The sequence below is a fragment of the Strongylocentrotus purpuratus genome, unplaced genomic scaffold (genome assembly GCF_000002235.5).
Source record: "Strongylocentrotus purpuratus isolate Spur 01 unplaced genomic scaffold, Spur_5.0 spur5_scaffold_11, whole genome shotgun sequence".
NCBI lineage: Eukaryota > Metazoa > Echinodermata > Echinoidea > Camarodonta > Strongylocentrotidae > Strongylocentrotus > Strongylocentrotus purpuratus.
Genome location: NW_022145596.1, coordinates 6,224,600 through 6,245,328, shown reverse-complemented (window position 1 = coordinate 6,245,328; position 20,729 = coordinate 6,224,600). Strand labels below are relative to the sequence as shown.

At 34.6% G+C, this 20,729-nt stretch overlaps 1 long non-coding RNA gene across 1 annotated transcript; it reads left to right on the top strand.

Annotated features, from left to right (window-relative positions):
- Positions 1 to 193: 193 nt before the first annotated feature.
- On the top strand, positions 194 to 12,994 carry LOC115922174. The gene is made up of 3 exons (XR_004063347.1): positions 194 to 205; positions 7,273 to 7,274; positions 12,618 to 12,994. It is a non-coding gene; the product is annotated as an uncharacterized LOC115922174 (long non-coding RNA).
- Positions 12,995 to 20,729: the final 7,735 nt, after the last annotated feature.

Below are 20,729 nucleotides of genomic sequence, written 5' to 3'. Positions count from 1 at the left end.
TTTAAAGATTATATTCTGACATCATTAATGAGTTATTTCACTTATGAATACCTTTGCAAGAAATGCATGAGGTCAATTATAGATTTTGAGGTTTGTGGTAGCAATAGGGTTACCACAATGAAAGGGATGAGGTATGTGTTAGATTTTTTTTTAAGACCCTGAAGGCTGAAAAAAACAGTGGTCAGTTTAAGAGCATGTGATATTTGTCCAGACAGAGACATTCGTAGAGATGGAACATGAATAGATTCTGACCAAGGTCTACAAATTGAGTTCACTTTTAGACCTGGTTTAATCCAAGCAAACCCCAAATTGAAAAAACTATTTTTCTCGCATTTCTATCAAGTTATTTGCGGGGAGACCAAGGACAGGTTTAGGACCCCAAAACATACATCACGTATGCTTGTGAGTCAGGAATTTATCTTCTTCTTCATTATCATACTGCCCGATACCCTGTTCAAACACTGACCCAACTCAGCGAACAAACACTCGTCATACATGTGTTGCTTTCGAGTGTATCCACCAGGAGTGAAGTGCTTATTCTGGGCCATTGTCTTGGAAACGTGGGCCGACATAGTTTTGACGCTTTCCCACTAATTGTCGCCCCCTGTTGATGAGGTAGCCCAGCATCCTTTGTTGTGGAAGGTAAGATAATGCCTTACATAATCCTGCAAATATTTTCCCAGCTTTTGGGTTTTTGAAATCTTCCAGAGCACTTGATAGGTTGGAGTGATACCTAACATTTAACTGCCAAGGAAAATGGGTGTGACCAGTCGTATTATCGATTGGTAGAGAGAAAGTGATACTTACAATTCTTATCTCAATTCTATGTGAGAATGTGATCTATTACTCAGGTATGTTACTTGGGTATCTAGGAGATAAAACTTTGTGGAAACTGCATGAGTAATCTCCACTGTCTTTTTTGAGTAATTGACTTTGAATATCGTTCAGAGTACCTTCTCTAGATTATTGTAACTACATTGAATCTAGATAGCCATGGATTTTTGTCAGTCCATATACCATTTACAGAGGCTATTTCAGTTGACTCCAGAAAGAAATGAAACAAACTTAACTTTCACACTATACTTCAGTCAAACAAACTACTCTGATATTATCACAATTTGAGATAGACAATAACATGGCCTTCTATTGTAAGAATGAAATATTGCACAGCCTTGATTTCCATATCAAAACTATGCAGTCAATAAATACCTCAATTCTAGCATTAGCACATAGCATGAAAGTTTTTCTCTATGAACGAGAGTGACTCTTCGTCTACCAAAGATAACACACCTTGTGAGTGATATAAAAATTACTAAAGAGCCAATATGACAAAAGCATATGTCTGATAACCAACTTGAACTCTCTATTTAATTTCTAATTAGTTCCTTTAATTGGTATAGCGTTGTACAGATTGTTATTATTTTGCTTTCAGAGCCCAGGCGAAATTAGATAAAAAATAGAGCCCCATGATAAGGATCACAAGTCTTGGGGACAACAGCACTATATTGCAGATGTCACCAGGGATGTTTTACATGAGTTACATGACATTCTATCTGATGTTATCAATTAAACTCCTTCATCCATCCACTCCCCAAATTAATTAAGCAGGTGTTTAATCAAGATTGGCCTGAGATAATCAAATGCATCCAGTTGTCTAGTTTTGTTATCTGGACTGTAGGATAGTCTCCTCGTACAGACTTTTGGTTCAAATTCAGACCTATTTTTGTTAATCGTTTCATGAATCGGTTGGGAACAGCATTGAGTACAAAACTACTCCTTAATATGATATTAGTTATTGCTACATGTTATATGAAATCCATCAGATACAAACAAAGACATGATTATTGAGGAAAAGAATTGAGAATATGAGATATAGGGAGATAAGAAAGAGAGATAGGTTAAAAACAAAAATGAAGGAAAGAACAAGATTAACAGACAGAGATTAGCTCAGTTGGATTTAAGAAGTTTGTGTTATACACAGCTATGTGAAATACCAATGACATTCAACAATTTGGGAGTGAAACACAGATTATCGAAAGGGATCTAGCAGTTTCCATTATCTTCTATTATCCCTGTCTTAGTAATTAATTTGTATTCCCGACTGCAATGCGGTGCCATTTATAGTAATCCACATTTTCATATATTGGTGTACCAGAACATTTAGACACCTTTGTACAAATTTGATTTTCTACCTCTATTGGTGATAGTTGCCATGGAGATATCTTATTAACAATGTTTTTGTGATTTGGGTATGAAATAGATTGGTTTGCACAAGGGCTATGCGTACCACAATGAGGGTGATAATCACTTTGATAATGATGTTATCTGGGTAATTTAGTTAATTTGCATGTGTATTGACCAGAAGGGTTTTGTGCCTTTTGTAATGAAAGCGAATTATTCCTGGCTTTAACTCTTGTCTTGAATGGTATCCAACATGTGGTACCTTCAAAATAGAGAGAAAAAAAATTAAGTGCTAACATTTGAACATTGAAATGAAATCCATTAGTAAAAATTGTACTATTAAGGTACATAAAACTTCTGCATGATTTTTGTCTCGCCTGCGTAGCAAAAAGCGAGACATAGGCGCCGCTTTTCCGGTGACGGCGGCGGCGACGGCGACGGCGACGGCGACGGCGTCAACATCAAAAACTTAACCTAAGGTTAAGTTTTTGAATTTTTGATATAATTTTGAAAGTATAAGTTCTTAGTCAATGAAACTTTGACTATAGGGTAATCAAGTACCCCCAATCATGTGAGTAGAATTTCAGATCACAAAGTCAAGGTCAAAGGTCATTTCAGGTCAACAGACTTGGACTATGTTGTAGCATCATCATTGAAAACTTAACCCAAGGTTAAGTTTTTGAATTTTTGATATAATTTTAAAAGTATAAGTTCTTAGTCAATGAAAATTAGACTATAGGGTTATCAAGTCTCCCCAATCATGTGAGTAGAATTTCAGGTCACTACGTTAAGGTCAAAGGTCATTTAAGGTCAACAAACTTAGACTTTGTTGTGGCACCACATAAAGATTTTCAAAATGCTTCTTTTTCGTTATTTTTCAACCGATTTTGATTCTGATTGTTTCATATGATAGGGCTAGGAGGGGGATTTAAAATTTCTACACAGAATCGTGAAATTCATTATCTATGCTAATTTATGCAAATTTATTCGAAATCACAAAAAAGGCTTCTTCTCCTTCATTTCTCGACCGATTTTGATTTGGTTTGCCTTATCTGGTAGAGCTAACTTTGGTACACTAAACTTCTACACAGAATTGTGAGATTTTGCTCTATTGATTATTTATGGTACTTTATGCAAATGAAATGAAATTATGTCCCTTCCAGGGCATCAAATTTTTATTTTTTGACCAGTTCAAAAGTGTACCACATAAAATTTACGATATTTGTTGTTGCGAGATGCGGATGAGCACTACGTCATTGACGTTCTGGTTTATCATATTGAATTGCGTTATGCAGGCGAGACCGCCGAGAGCGTTTCCCTTGTTCTTGTTGACACTGCTGCTGTGGATACATATAACTACAGTATGTTTATTACTCTATATTTATTTTTTTTTAATTTATAACCTTTCTAACATTATTACAGAAAATGATGATTGTCATATACTTTTAATCTCAAAGTACTCCCCTGCATCTATCAAATATAATAGAGTGAGAACATTTAGAGAAATTAGTCTTATTGTCTTGTAAGAATACAATAAATGTACCTTTAAGACATTCTCTTAATTGATTTGGATTGAGGTGATTTGTAAGTTGCATTTTTCTTTTAAAAACATTTTTTTTAAATTAAGAATACAGAACAGAGGTGGGATTTTGGTTGTGTTCACCGGTAATAAGTTAGCAACTTCTAACAACACCGGAATGTGAGAAAAATCAAATATTTTTGCTTGCACTGTAAATGCTGCTAATGTTTACTTGGGTCATGAACTGGTGAAATATTTACAAAAAGTTGAATCCTACCCATTAAGATATACTCCTCTTCACTAGATCTGAAACAATCAGGAAAAAAACTCTGTAAAGATCTTGAGTAAATATTTATAGCTAGAAAGAATATAACAGCTTTAGTCAAGATTAGCTTATCAGGAAAATACAAAAACTGAACTGCTTTGATGAATGAAGTTGTCAGTTTGTAAGGAAGAGTGGATCAAAAAATGCATTAGACGAAGATCATACAGATAGGGTATGAAAGGAATAAAAAACGAACGTCCAACAAAAACTAAATCCATTCTAACTTGAAATTTTATGGTAATGGCCTTTATCTGAAGCCTCAAGTGGGAAGATTTGTGTAATACCCCACCCTTGTAGTTTACATGATATTTCAGCAAAATTTGAATTCCCACAATCACTGTAGGATCATTTTTGTGAGGGATTTTAAGTAGATTGTTATGATTTATTCATTTTGCAATGAATAAATCCCTGTCATCTCTTTCCATTAGTAGGGGAGTGCTAATCCAGTCACTATTATCAGATGTTAATTTATAGAATTTTCTACCTTTTCTTTCACAAGATGTGTTAATATACTTAGAAGTATTGGCATTTAATATCAGCTTGTGACGGTAAAGCTTTAACTGACTGCATCCCTTCTTAAAGCTCATTCCCTCTGCTTTAGTAGTTTGTTGTCATCAGAAGTTGAAGTCTGAGGGAGCTTGCTTAGTAGTGTATCTTGTTTCTCTTCCAAAGACACAGCGATTGGTTGGAGGGCATCAATGATTGAATTTAGAGGCACCCCAGTACGAGTTTCCAAAGTTGAAAAAACAGTCGAACTCTCTTCGGATTAAAATTTTGACAGCCCTGTTTTGAGAGGATTTGTAACAGCCATTGCTTTCAAAACAAGAATGTCAAAATTCACAAGTCAGAAAGGGGATTTCTTGCTGTCTGTGCTCAGACAGTTTCTCAGGTTTTATAATTCTGGGACCGTAATGGACTAGAACAAAGACAACTGTCAGCGCTGACCTACGACCTTTGAGGAGATTTAAAGAAATAAAGAGCGCCATCTCCGATTCCTGTCTGATTGCTTCAGTGATGTGATCTTATTTAGTTTGTGTTCACCATGACCAGGTATGGAAAGACACTGAAAGATGTTCATTGCACAATTTTTCTGTCGCACCATCCAACCATCCAAATGAAATATAAGGAAAAAAAGGAAACTTTAGTCTATCATTAATGGAATTAATTAATTGACGAGAGGCATTAATTGGCAAACATAGCATTTTTCACCATCTCCCCTTCAATCTGTCACTGATTGAAATTAATAATATTAATAATATTTGGTTCTTGTATAGCGCATATCACATTTAAAAGTCTCTATGCACTTCAAAATTAACAAGGTAACAATTTATTTAGAAACCTTGGACCCTATTCAGCTTTCAAAACATCAAATGACATATGCAATTAGTCAGATGTGATACTTTGTAATAATTTTTGTTTTTAAGTGAGAAAAACGAGGTCGTGCTGACAATGGGTAATGTTAGTTCTATGCAGAGATACGCAGAAAAAAGAAAGACACAAGGATACATTTTAATCACTATTCTTTAACACGTGTATTCCCAGATGTTCATAAGCAAGTAGTGTATTTTATATGCTTGTTATTAAGTTGAATCCTTTATATATTACATTTTTAAATCATTAAAGAAGTTTGAACCAGCTAATGAATGGAGCATGTTCCCATGGATCCCAATGACTCATTAAACGTTCCAAAAGGAGCCAGCAATTAACTCATGATAAAAAGATGACTCTAGAGGATTTCACGGGCACTAAATCATCAAGTCTTTCAAGGAATTATTTCCAGCTCCACCGATCACGCGAGACGGTCCCAGACAACGGTCCCGCGCCTGGTGCGGTCTAGCAGCACGGAGAAGGAAATACCCCATGACGGTATTATCTCTGAAACCCAGATGGACTTCTCATTGACTTTTGACTCTGACATTTTGCTCATGCACATTCCCCTCCTTCATTCGGCATGGGATGAAGTCACCAGAGGTATCTTCATTATTGTCTGCTGCTAATTTAAAGCCCCACTGTTCTACTTGTAGCTACTTGCTCCCTCTATATAGAAAACTTCCCCAATCGGTGCCTGTTGGTCCCCCATGATCCTCTTTTTCTTATGTTAGTTAAGAGCTGAGTTAATGAGATAGCCACCTATCAGTGACCTTGCAGGGTGGCCTAATCCCTTCTGGCCCAGTAGTATTGACGGTCTTTAATGTCACTTTCCAGTTTCCATTTCTAGTTTATATCACAATCACCCGGCATTGCTGCTGAATGATATTGTTTAATTAAAACTGTTATTATAATGCCGTGATCCACCCATGGGATGATGCAGGGCTATGAAATATATAGTTTCTTTATTACAATGTACTATTTCACAGGATACCATAGCATCTAGATGCTGAAATAAGTCATAAATTAAGTGTAGCAGCTTTAAATGGACATCCTCACTGCTAGCACTGGCATTATTTAGGAAAAGTCAAGGTACTCAGTATACTTTCCAGATATTTAGTAACTTTGGGGGGGGGGGGGTATTTTTTTCCACTACAGAATGTATGACATATCTGTATGTGTCATTTCAGAAGTTATATTAAAGTCTGTGGCATATAATTGAAAATTGTTTTTTTAGTTGATTTTACCCCTGGAAACATTTTAAAAGAAAACTAAAATATTTGATTCAGTAAGATTTTTATGGACCTCAATGGGGGAAAACAAGGCTCTAATTGTTACCAGGATACAAAGTACTTAGCATTTACACCAGGTATGATTTTTATTGTGACTGATGGTGTCTCTTTTATGATCCATTTTGTGGTTTTTATACAATATTAAAAGAGTCACGAAAAAAGTACACTCACCTTTAATATTGACAAAGGGACACCAATATCAGAGATTGGTAGGTGTGATGTCTCATATTGACAACTGTTGACAATATAAAGGGACTGTTTGTAATATAATTTGACACTTAATAAAAAATAGTTGCGTTTGCAAAATGACTCTGAAATATTAAACATCCAGTATGTGAGGGTTTTAAAAACAGCTCACTTATGGAAGGTGAATAGGATAGCATCTGTTTGACAATATTCATGATTGATTTTAAACTTTTCAGAACTCTATGTAAATTACACTTCTCACTACATGCAGTAGTCTACTTTCATAAGAAAATGGACATACATGTAGGTCTTCATCAATGTTTACATGTCTAAATGAATTTTAGAATTAAAAATAACACCAGAAACTTTACTGTGTATGAAATATTTGCAAATTTTGTGAGTGGTTCCCAACTTCCCACATTCACAAAGTTTCATGCCACACAAAATGAATGAATTACAACTGATGACCTAAAACTGAATGCTTGCAATTCATGAAATTTTCTTGAAATGAAAGTCGCTGTGATGTACATCATGAAAGTTCCATGTCATGAACATTTCTGATTTTAAGTACTGCTATTATACCGCCATTTCCCCCTTGCTCATGTGCAGTGTAGGAGGACTACAGAGTATGAGGGTCCATTAACAAGGCGAGGTAATCAGCGTGCAGTCTTTATACATGATTGCATGGGCTTTTCACATTCAATTTGGTAGCATCATTTGTAACCATGATTGACCAACTGGTCTCCAGCATGCCAGTCTGTCACCGTGCAGCCTTTGCCCTAGCTGTGAGCCTCTTTCATGACTCTATCATGACTCTATCTTTGGAACATACCCTTGTCGGTGTGGAATATAGTACGTGACAGTATACTAGAAAGTTTTAGAAAGTATAATAACATTTCCCAGAAGCGGATGGATATAGACATGATACTAAAATTAGATGTTGAACTTCAATTCCCTACATACAAAAAGAAGTGTAGAGATTCTAAATGAACATGACAACACTAAATGGTAGTCTAACTCTAAACACAACATTTCCCTTGTTTACAAGTACCCGGTCTAGGTCTATAGGATTCTTTACTCATTAGTCATCGGGGTATGTTGAGATAATGAAAATGTTTACACAGCAGTTTGCTCCCAAATTAGCATGGAAAAGGTTCCTTGAAAAGTTGGAATTACCCTGGTCCATATTTTATGCCACATGTTAACTGGTGTCTAGATGCCTCAAAGATACTTAGGTAATTAGTGCTACTAAATATTTAGAAATATAACTGTGTGGATGTGGAAACTTTTCAATGAAAGTAGGGGTCTATTTATTCTTACTTGCATGGACATTGATGAAATCTCAACCTTACTCATTACTAGAGAGGTGTATTAAAATATAACTACAGTTAATTCCTGTCTTATTGGCCACCTCTCTACAAAGGCCACCTTTCTATAGCAGTCATTCGCTTTATCTCCCTCTAGAAAGAAATATGTGTCATAGAACCTGTCTACAGTGACCACTTTCTTTGTTACCCTTGGGTGGACTTTATAGACCGATTTGACTGTACTCACTCTATTGTTAACTTTTTATTTACCTGGTATACCTGGATATTCACTTTGTAAAATGTTTATTTCTATATGATATTTCAAATCCAGGATTTAGAGCTACAAACCTCTCTATCTATTCTCCCACGTGATATATTTGTTGAGGCATGAACAGATGATCTCCCAGTGCCCTCATTATTTTTTGCTCAAAGTCCCTTGGGGCAAAGGAAGCAATGATGATCATGAAATTGAAAAATATCAGGTATCATTTTCTTAGCCATGCTGCCTCGCGGTAACTAAAGAGAAGGCTGTGATTAGTGTGTAGATAGTCTGAAATCATGATGGCTCTTTCTCTCTCACGATCTTCTTTTTGCTTGTTTTGGGTGATATGCTAGAGGGAAAATATAAATCCTCAACACTAGTTTATGCAAAGTTTATGGAAATATATGTACTGTCATACTCATAAATGGCTTTTACAAGCAGTGTTGTGCTCATGAGATATGAGTTCTTGCTAAGACGGTGTAAAGGAATATTGTACAGAGCATTAAATAATAAGCCCTATATAGACTTTTGAACATTTATTTTCACTTTTATTTTGTTTACCTTGATTTACATTATATATGCTGCATCATGTATGAAATATAATTAGAATTAATATACAGTATGAAACATGCCATAACTTTAACGTGTTTAAAAATGGAATTGTTATAGTTCATCTGTAAAAGGAATGAGATGATAAATTAATGAAGGAATTCATAGATGCTAAAATGTCTGTACTGTAGTGGCTTTGGGTAATCTATACTTTCAATTTGTCTCATTTTGTCTATTGTAAACCTCCTCGCTGGCTGTCATCGCCTCCCACATTTCAAATTGCCTCATTGATCATACCTAGCAAGGTTTACAGGTATAGAAATAATGAAGGTGAAAGTAATGATATTTCAATCTTTAAATGACTGTGTAATGATCTGCAATCATTCAATTAATATCATTGCTGTCACCACACTCTTATGCTTGACTTTTCAGATTTATCATCATATCGTATCACTTATTTTTCTGCTGAGAATCTCAACCGTATCTATATTTGTTACCGGAATGATCATTTAAAAGAACTTAAAGAGATTAGTATGATCAATCAATGGAGAAATTATCATTATGTTGTTAAAGACATAATGATATATTCCTTGTTATGTGAAGAAAGGAATGGAGTGAAGAGAGGCAATAATACCAAAGTGTTACTGTTTATTAGTTACAAGTTTTAACTGTTAAGAATTATTGTGTCAGGAATAAATCCATTCTGTGTTTGTCAATATACCTTTATTTCCAGCAGTGCTACTTTTGAAATGTGTTACGAATTTGGCAAAACATGGAAACAGAGCAATAAATCAGGTTTTGTACGAACCACAAATAAATAATCTTGTATCAGAAGGCATTGCCCTGATTGTGGTGTGTATCAAGTTTCTAGTGAAAATATATCCAATTTCCAAATTAAAAACAAATTTGTACTTTAATATCCCATTTTGAGACAAATCAATTACTCCTACATGTGACACTTCTCAACTTTAGGTATGAAGTGGAGACATCATACATGATTTATTAGACACTATAGGAGCTCCTTCAACCCCAAATTGTTGAGCTCCTTAGGCCTGTTTTCATCAGACCAAAGTTGCAAAATAACCTGCTATTTTAACTACCGCTAGCCAGATCATCAGCCCGCAGTTGCAATTAGCGGGTTATTTTGTTGAGAAAATATCCAGAGAAATTTTGTTTTTGTTTCCAAAATATCCATCTGTTTGGGAAATAGCGGGCTAATTTGCGCCCATCCGAGCTAGTTTGTGATGAGCGTATCGGTCTGGTAAAGACGCAATTTCGATTTTCTGGATAATATCTCAAGTCTGAAAATAGCAAGTTATTTGGCAAACTCGAGCTAATGAGGACAGGCCTATTGAGCGGTCTCCTCAGAAGGCATATCAAGTCTGACTTCATTGGATTGGTATGTTCACCTCATATTTACTTTTCTGGGAGGACATCTATAAATTTTACGATTTGAACAGGTAGCTGGAATGACTGGTGGTGACCCTTGTGCCTCCGTCTTGATTAGCAGGCCAGTGAGATACAAAATATGGTTTCATACAACTTTTTTTCACCTTCAATTTTAGAAGGACTCCTCTATTTCCTAGAATATAAACGTTCAATTAAATTGGTGTATGAAAGAGATCAATTTAGAGGGAAGTGCCCTTTTGTATTGGTCCTACAATTCTTATATGAAAGGAAATCCCATAGCAAATCAAACTAGATTTTGTTTTCCTCCATTTTTTGTACAAAATGATGCGTGAATCATTTTGATATACCATACTTTCACTATGTAAGCGCTTTATAAGCACCGTTTTTATTATTAGTAGTAGTATCGTCCCTATTTTCACAAAGTGACGGTAGTGAACGAAAATCGCATACACTTTGGGTGCCGATTTTCCTCACTACCGTCACTTCGTGAAAACAGGAACGGTATGTAACACTATTTCAAGAAAATGAAATCACTTTATCCTGTTAATAATTTTCATGCATCTTGAATACTTTATAAATATGACCTTGTCATACAAGTAGAGGATCTGAAACAAGTTGATACTAACCAAACTATAATTTCTATTCAGTATATGAACAAGAAACCAAATTTAATACATTTAGACCTTCCAGTTTGATGGAGTTGAGTTCAATTTTATGCTGTAATCATTTAGTTTTTGATTAGTCTGAAAGTACAAACGTATTGACCTTTATAAAGTTCATGGTGTTTTTTTAGTTGTTGTTTCTTTTTGGCTTCTTCCCAGCTCTGAAAGAAAAAGAGAAAGAGAAGTCTTTGCAACCAGAAATCACAAAAATTGTATGATAAACTGAATTTGTGAAATTTACTCAAATTGATTTTCTTTATTTGTTGGGGAGGGGGGGGGGTAAAGAAACATTGTCAAATCATCCTGTTCTAGCTTTATGTCAATTGTGAAATAGGCCTAGATGCAATCTGAAATGAGTTCAATTTAAAAAAAAAATCTTTTTATGAACTGTTACCGAAATTATCCGTAAATTATCCTATTCAAATTCTGAATATGCTTTGATATTCACTGATGTAGCATGAGACAGCAATGAGAGGAAAACTTTTCTTTAATTACAGTGGTTCAATATTTTGCAGGATATAGCTTTGATATAAAGTTTTCAGATAACAACTGCTGTCTGGAGATAACACATAAGAGCAATTCTGTCTTTCTGAACAAACATCAAAGTTCCTGGCTGAAAAATGTCAACTGCTGAAGTTCCAAGTCCGCAAAATATGTTTACCAATCTGAGTCACAGAGATAGGGTCTCTGAAAGAGACTACCCCGTGCTACTGATTTCTCAGACTTCTGCCTGTTTTTTGGATGAAGAAAGGACTACAAATCTGTCGTCAAGCTCGTAACTGGGCTCCAATCTCAACCAAACTGGTATCCACAGGTTATACTGGTCAACAGATATATCATTGGGTTTGGATAGCTAGAATGTTGTCCCTAGGTGTAATTTTATATCTCTTATTGATGATTTGTTCCACTTTATGCCTTTTTTTATTATCTTTAATTGCAAACTAGAAGTCTATGCTTTTGCTATTGCAGATGCAAGCTTTTAAATACTGGTTGTTTCCTTGTTGATTATGATGAAGAAATTGGACAATGAATCAAGAAACTAGTGTTTCTCAAAAATCTAGCAATACACATTTGATGGGTGAGATAGGACATGTTTCAAGAGGACAATGATTCCTTATACATAAATTGGAAGGTTGGACTAAATAGTGGGCTTTTAAAAATAATTTTTAAATCAAGAAATGTTAGGAATGCGATTTAATCCTGCCATTTCTCTCCCCTTGAATGTTGATTTCATGAGTCATATGTCATCACAATTTATGTGGTGGAATAAATTGGCAGAGTTAGACAAATTTGAATATAATGCTGAGAAAACCTGGTATTTTGTTCAATTTGTTGATGAACTTTCTTTTTATGACCTGTTAACATGGTCATTGGTTCAGAGAAGTTGGGGGAGGGGGTGGGGTGAGAGAATAATGTTTATGTCTTTCGAGTGTATGTTTTCACTTCAGAGCTAGAATGGCTTTAACTCTGATAAAGTATATGTATAAGTGTTGTCACCCTTCTGGCTGGCATCAGATGATGTGAGGATCGGCTCATCATATATTAAAAAGGAGAAGAATTTGAATATGAAGGAAGTCCCTTCGTTTATTGACCATTTAAAACAACAAAATATACAAAACAACAATACAATAGAAGAATGATATCAAATAACAACAACAAACAAAAGTAATAATGGTCAGGGTCCCTGAGAAGCAAGACTGCTTGTAGTCGGGACCCTATATACAAGTACATTATAACTTTAATATAAATTTAAATGCACACGCACGCATAACAAGCAAGCAAGCACACACACACACACACACACACACACACAAACACACGACAGAATGGAGCAAAGATATAAGAGGAAGGAAAAATACAAGATAAAGAGCTACGAAGAGAGATCGAGATTATTTAAAGAACTGAATAAACGTAACTTACACAATACTTTAAATCTGGATAGTGTTGTGCTATTTGTAATGTTACTACTTAACAAATTCCATTCATACACCCCTGTGAATCTAATTGAATTGCGAACATAATTGAATCTAGAGAAGGGTTTATGTAAATCTTGATGTTGTCTAGTTAAATGAGTGTGGAATTTTGAGTTTGTTTGAAACATGTTAGAAAAAACTTCTGGAAGGGCGCCTTTATTATATTTATACATAAAAATCCAGGTATTAAATCTTATCAGTTCGAAAAGAGGCATAATTTTATATTTAACAAAAAGTGGCGCGCTTGGAGTCATATAATGAGAGTTGGTCAACAGACGAACTGCTTTCTTTTGTAAAATAAACAATTTTGATAAGTTTGATTTGAAAGTATTGCCCCAAATTATAGTACAATAGTTCAGATGAGGAAGTAATATTGCATAATAAATATTAAATAATATTCTGAGGGGTAAAAAATCCTTAAGTCTATAAAATACACCAATACATTTGAGCAATTTATTACAGACACGATCGATATGTTTTTTCCAATTTAAATTTTCTTGGATGGTTACTCCTAAGAAGTCAATGCAATCTTTTCTTTCAATAGCAATATCATCAATTTTTACAACTTCAATGTCACTTAATACCTTTCTCTTCCTAGGATGGAAAATTACATATTTAGTTTTTTCAAAATTAAGTTGCAATTTATTACATTTGAACCAATTATTTAAAATACACAATTCTGAATTCACAGTGAAAATCAATTGAGATATATTAGCATGGGAGAACACAACAGCAGTGTCATCCGCAAAGAGAGAAAACTTCAATAATTTTGATGAATTAACAATGTCATTTACAATTTTACATATAAAATAAACAAAAGTGGCCCCAAAACTGAACCCTGAGGGACACCGATATCAATATTCATGAGATTGGATTCGACACCATCGACCACCACAAACTGTTTACGACTTAATAAATAACTTTGAAACCATTGAAGCGGTATACCACGAATACCATAGTAATTCAATTTTTTCAAGAGAATGTGGTGATCGATGGTGCAGTGTAGGAGGACTACAGAGTATGAGGGTCCATTAACAAGGCGAGGTAATCAGCGTGCAGTCTTTATACATGATTGCATGGGCTTTTCACATTCAATTTGGTAGCATCATTTGTAACCATGATTGACCAACTGGTCTCCAGCATGCCAGTCTGTCACCGTGCAGCCTTTGCCCTAGCTGTGAGCCTCTTTCATGACTCTATCATGACTCTATCTTTGGAACATACCCTTGTCGGTGTGGAATATAGTACGTGACAGTATACTAGAAAGTTTTAGAAAGTATAATAACATTTCCCAGAAGCGGATGGATATAGACATGATACTAAAATTAGATGTTGAACTTCAATTCCCTACATACAAAAAGAAGTGTAGAGATTCTAAATGAACATGACAACACTAAATGGTAGTCTAACTCTAAACACAACATTTCCCTTGTTTACAAGTACCCGGTCTAGGTCTATAGGATTCTTTACTCATTAGTCATCGGGGTATGTTGAGATAATGAAAATGTTTACACAGCAGTTTGCTCCCAAATTAGCATGGAAAAGGTTCCTTGAAAAGTTGGAATTACCCTGGTCCATATTTTATGCCACATGTTAACTGGTGTCTAGATGCCTCAAAGATACTTAGGTAATTAGTGCTACTAAATATTTAGAAATATAACTGTGTGGATGTGGAAACTTTTCAATGAAAGTAGGGGTCTATTTATTCTTACTTGCATGGACATTGATGAAATCTCAACCTTACTCATTACTAGAGAGGTGTATTAAAATATAACTACAGTTAATTCCTGTCTTATTGGCCACCTCTCTACAAAGGCCACCTTTCTATAGCAGTCATTCGCTTTATCTCCCTCTAGAAAGAAATATGTGTCATAGAACCTGTCTACAGTGACCACTTTCTTTGTTACCCTTGGGTGGACTTTATAGACCGATTTGACTGTACTCACTCTATTGTTAACTTTTTATTTACCTGGTATACCTGGATATTCACTTTGTAAAATGTTTATTTCTATATGATATTTCAAATCCAGGATTTAGAGCTACAAACCTCTCTATCTATTCTCCCACGTGATATATTTGTTGAGGCATGAACAGATGATCTCCCAGTGCCCTCATTATTTTTTGCTCAAAGTCCCTTGGGGCAAAGGAAGCAATGATGATCATGAAATTGAAAAATATCAGGTATCATTTTCTTAGCCATGCTGCCTCGCGGTAACTAAAGAGAAGGCTGTGATTAGTGTGTAGATAGTCTGAAATCATGATGGCTCTTTCTCTCTCACGATCTTCTTTTTGCTTGTTTTGGGTGATATGCTAGAGGGAAAATATAAATCCTCAACACTAGTTTATGCAAAGTTTATGGAAATATATGTACTGTCATACTCATAAATGGCTTTTACAAGCAGTGTTGTGCTCATGAGATATGAGTTCTTGCTAAGACGGTGTAAAGGAATATTGTACAGAGCATTAAATAATAAGCCCTATATAGACTTTTGAACATTTATTTTCACTTTTATTTTGTTTACCTTGATTTACATTATATATGCTGCATCATGTATGAAATATAATTAGAATTAATATACAGTATGAAACATGCCATAACTTTAACGTGTTTAAAAATGGAATTGTTATAGTTCATCTGTAAAAGGAATGAGATGATAAATTAATGAAGGAATTCATAGATGCTAAAATGTCTGTACTGTAGTGGCTTTGGGTAATCTATACTTTCAATTTGTCTCATTTTGTCTATTGTAAACCTCCTCGCTGGCTGTCATCGCCTCCCACATTTCAAATTGCCTCATTGATCATACCTAGCAAGGTTTACAGGTATAGAAATAATGAAGGTGAAAGTAATGATATTTCAATCTTTAAATGACTGTGTAATGATCTGCAATCATTCAATTAATATCATTGCTGTCACCACACTCTTATGCTTGACTTTTCAGATTTATCATCATATCGTATCACTTATTTTTCTGCTGAGAATCTCAACCGTATCTATATTTGTTACCGGAATGATCATTTAAAAGAACTTAAAGAGATTAGTATGATCAATCAATGGAGAAATTATCATTATGTTGTTAAAGACATAATGATATATTCCTTGTTATGTGAAGAAAGGAATGGAGTGAAGAGAGGCAATAATACCAAAGTGTTACTGTTTATTAGTTACAAGTTTTAACTGTTAAGAATTATTGTGTCAGGAATAAATCCATTCTGTGTTTGTCAATATACCTTTATTTCCAGCAGTGCTACTTTTGAAATGTGTTACGAATTTGGCAAAACATGGAAACAGAGCAATAAATCAGGTTTTGTACGAACCACAAATAAATAATCTTGTATCAGAAGGCATTGCCCTGATTGTGGTGTGTATCAAGTTTCTAGTGAAAATATATCCAATTTCCAAATTAAAAACAAATTTGTACTTTAATATCCCATTTTGAGACAAATCAATTACTCCTACATGTGACACTTCTCAACTTTAGGTATGAAGTGGAGACATCATACATGATTTATTAGACACTATAGGAGCTCCTTCAACCCCAAATTGTTGAGCTCCTTAGGCCTGTTTTCATCAGACCAAAGTTGCAAAATAACCTGCTATTTTAACTACCGCTAGCCAGATCATCAGCCCGCAGTTGCAATTAGCGGGTTATTTTGTTGAGAAAATATCCAGAGAAATTTTGTTTTTGTTTCCAAAATATCCATCTGTTTGGGAAATAGCGGGCTAATTTGCGCCCATCCGAGCTAGTTTGTGATGAGCGTATCGGTCTGGTAAAGACGCAATTTCGATTTTCTGGATAATATCTCAAGTCTGAAAATAGCAAGTTATTTGGCAAACTCGAGCTAATGAGGACAGGCCTATTGAGCGGTCTCCTCAGAAGGCATATCAAGTCTGACTTCATTGGATTGGTATGTTCACCTCATATTTACTTTTCTGGGAGGACATCTATAAATTTTACGATTTGAACAGGTAGCTGGAATGACTGGTGGTGACCCTTGTGCCTCCGTCTTGATTAGCAGGCCAGTGAGATACAAAATATGGTTTCATACAACTTTTTTTCACCTTCAATTTTAGAAGGACTCCTCTATTTCCTAGAATATAAACGTTCAATTAAATTGGTGTATGAAAGAGATCAATTTAGAGGGAAGTGCCCTTTTGTATTGGTCCTACAATTCTTATATGAAAGGAAATCCCATAGCAAATCAAACTAGATTTTGTTTTCCTCCATTTTTTGTACAAAATGATGCGTGAATCATTTTGATATACCATACTTTCACTATGTAAGCGCTTTATAAGCACCGTTTTTATTATTAGTAGTAGTATCGTCCCTATTTTCACAAAGTGACGGTAGTGAACGAAAATCGCATACACTTTGGGTGCCGATTTTCCTCACTACCGTCACTTCGTGAAAACAGGAACGGTATGTAACACTATTTCAAGAAAATGAAATCACTTTATCCTGTTAATAATTTTCATGCATCTTGAATACTTTATAAATATGACCTTGTCATACAAGTAGAGGATCTGAAACAAGTTGATACTAACCAAACTATAATTTCTATTCAGTATATGAACAAGAAACCAAATTTAATACATTTAGACCTTCCAGTTTGATGGAGTTGAGTTCAATTTTATGCTGTAATCATTTAGTTTTTGATTAGTCTGAAAGTACAAACGTATTGACCTTTATAAAGTTCATGGTGTTTTTTTAGTTGTTGTTTCTTTTTGGCTTCTTCCCAGCTCTGAAAGAAAAAGAGAAAGAGAAGTCTTTGCAACCAGAAATCACAAAAATTGTATGATAAACTGAATTTGTGAAATTTACTCAAATTGATTTTCTTTATTTGTTGGGGAGGGGGGGGGGTAAAGAAACATTGTCAAATCATCCTGTTCTAGCTTTATGTCAATTGTGAAATAGGCCTAGATGCAATCTGAAATGAGTTCAATTTAAAAAAAAAATCTTTTTATGAACTGTTACCGAAATTATCCGTAAATTATCCTATTCAAATTCTGAATATGCTTTGATATTCACTGATGTAGCATGAGACAGCAATGAGAGGAAAACTTTTCTTTAATTACAGTGGTTCAATATTTTGCAGGATATAGCTTTGATATAAAGTTTTCAGATAACAACTGCTGTCTGGAGATAACACATAAGAGCAATTCTGTCTTTCTGAACAAACATCAAAGTTCCTGGCTGAAAAATGTCAACTGCTGAAGTTCCAAGTCCGCAAAATATGTTTACCAATCTGAGTCACAGAGATAGGGTCTCTGAAAGAGACTACCCCGTGCTACTGATTTCTCAGACTTCTGCCTGTTTTTTGGATGAAGAAAGGACTACAAATCTGTCGTCAAGCTCGTAACTGGGCTCCAATCTCAACCAAACTGGTATCCACAGGTTATACTGGTCAACAGATATATCATTGGGTTTGGATAGCTAGAATGTTGTCCCTAGGTGTAATTTTATATCTCTTATTGATGATTTGTTCCACTTTATGCCTTTTTTTATTATCTTTAATTGCAAACTAGAAGTCTATGCTTTTGCTATTGCAGATGCAAGCTTTTAAATACTGGTTGTTTCCTTGTTGATTATGATGAAGAAATTGGACAATGAATCAAGAAACTAGTGTTTCTCAAAAATCTAGCAATACACATTTGATGGGTGAGATAGGACATGTTTCAAGAGGACAATGATTCCTTATACATAAATTGGAAGGTTGGACTAAATAGTGGGCTTTTAAAAATAATTTTTAAATCAAGAAATGTTAGGAATGCGATTTAATCCTGCCATTTCTCTCCCCTTGAATGTTGATTTCATGAGTCATATGTCATCACAATTTATGTGGTGGAATAAATTGGCAGAGTTAGACAAATTTGAATATAATGCTGAGAAAACCTGGTATTTTGTTCAATTTGTTGATGAACTTTCTTTTTATGACCTGTTAACATGGTCATTGGTTCAGAGAAGTTGGGGGAGGGGGTGGGGTGAGAGAATAATGTTTATGTCTTTCGAGTGTATGTTTTCACTTCAGAGCTAGAATGGCTTTAACTCTGATAAAGTATATGTATAAGTGTTGTCACCCTTCTGGCTGGCATCAGATGATGTGAGGATCGGCTCATCATATATTAAAAAGGAGAAGAATTTGAATATGAAGGAAGTCCCTTCGTTTATTGACCATTTAAAACAACAAAATATACAAAACAACAATACAATAGAAGAATGATATCAAATAACAACAACAAACAAAAGTAATAATGGTCAGGGTCCCTGAGAAGCAAGACTGCTTGTAGTCGGGACCCTATATACAAGTACATTATAACTTTAATATAAATTTAAATGCACACGCACGCATAACAAGCAAGCAAGCACACACACACACACACACACACACACACAAACACACGACAGAATGGAGCAAAGATATAAGAGGAAGGAAAAATACAAGATAAAGAGCTACGAAGAGAGATCGAGATTATTTAAAGAACTGAATAAACGTAACTTACACAATACTTTAAATCTGGATAGTGTTGTGCTATTTGTAATGTTACTACTTAACAAATTCCATTCATACACCCCTGTGAATCTAATTGAATTGCGAACATAATTGAATCTAGAGAAGGGTTTATGTAAATCTTGATGTTGTCTAGTTAAATGAGTGTGGAATTTTGAGTTTGTTTGAAACATGTTAGAAAAAACTTCTGGAAGGGCGCCTTTATTATATTTATACATAAAAATCCAGGTATTAAATCTTATCAGTTCGAAAAGAGGCATAATTTTATATTTAACAAAAAGTGGCGCGCTTGGAGTCATATAATGAGAGTTGGTCAACAGACGAACTGCTTTCTTTTGTAAAATAAACAATTTTGATAAGTTTGATTTGAAAGTATTGCCCCAAATTATAGTACAATAGTTCAGATGAGGAAGTAATATTGCATAATAAATATTAAATAATATTCTGAGGGGTAAAAAATCCTTAAGTCTATAAAATACACCAATACATTTGAGCAATTTATTACAGACACGATCGATATGTTTTTTCCAATTTAAATTTTCTTGGATGGTTACTCCTAAGAAGTCAATGCAATCTTTTCTTTCAATAGCAATATCATCAATTTTTACAACTTCAATGTCACTTAATACCTTTCTCTTCCTAGGATGGAAAATTACATATTTAGTTTTTTCAAAATTAAGTTGCAATTTATTACATTTGAACCAATTATTTAAAATACACAATTCTGAATTCACAGTGAAAATCAATTGAGATATATTAGCATGGGAGAACACAACAGCAGTGTCATCCGCAAAGAGAGAAAACTTCAATAATTTTGATGAATTAACAATGTCATTTACAATTTTACATATAAAATAAACAAAAGTGGCCCCAAAACTGAACCCTGAGGGACACCGATATCAATATTCATGAGATTGGATTCGACACCATCGACCACCACAAACTGTTTACGACTTAATAAATAACTTTGAAACCATTGAAGCGGTATACCACGAATACCATAGTAATTCAATTTTTTCAAGAGAATGTGGTGATCGATGGTATCAAAAGCCTTGGATAAATCCATAAATACACCACAACAAAAATTACCACTGTTTAATTCTTGTAAAATGTAATCAGTAAGATTCAATATACTAAGTGAAGTACTGAAATCTTTACGAAAACCAAATTGGTCATTAATAAGGA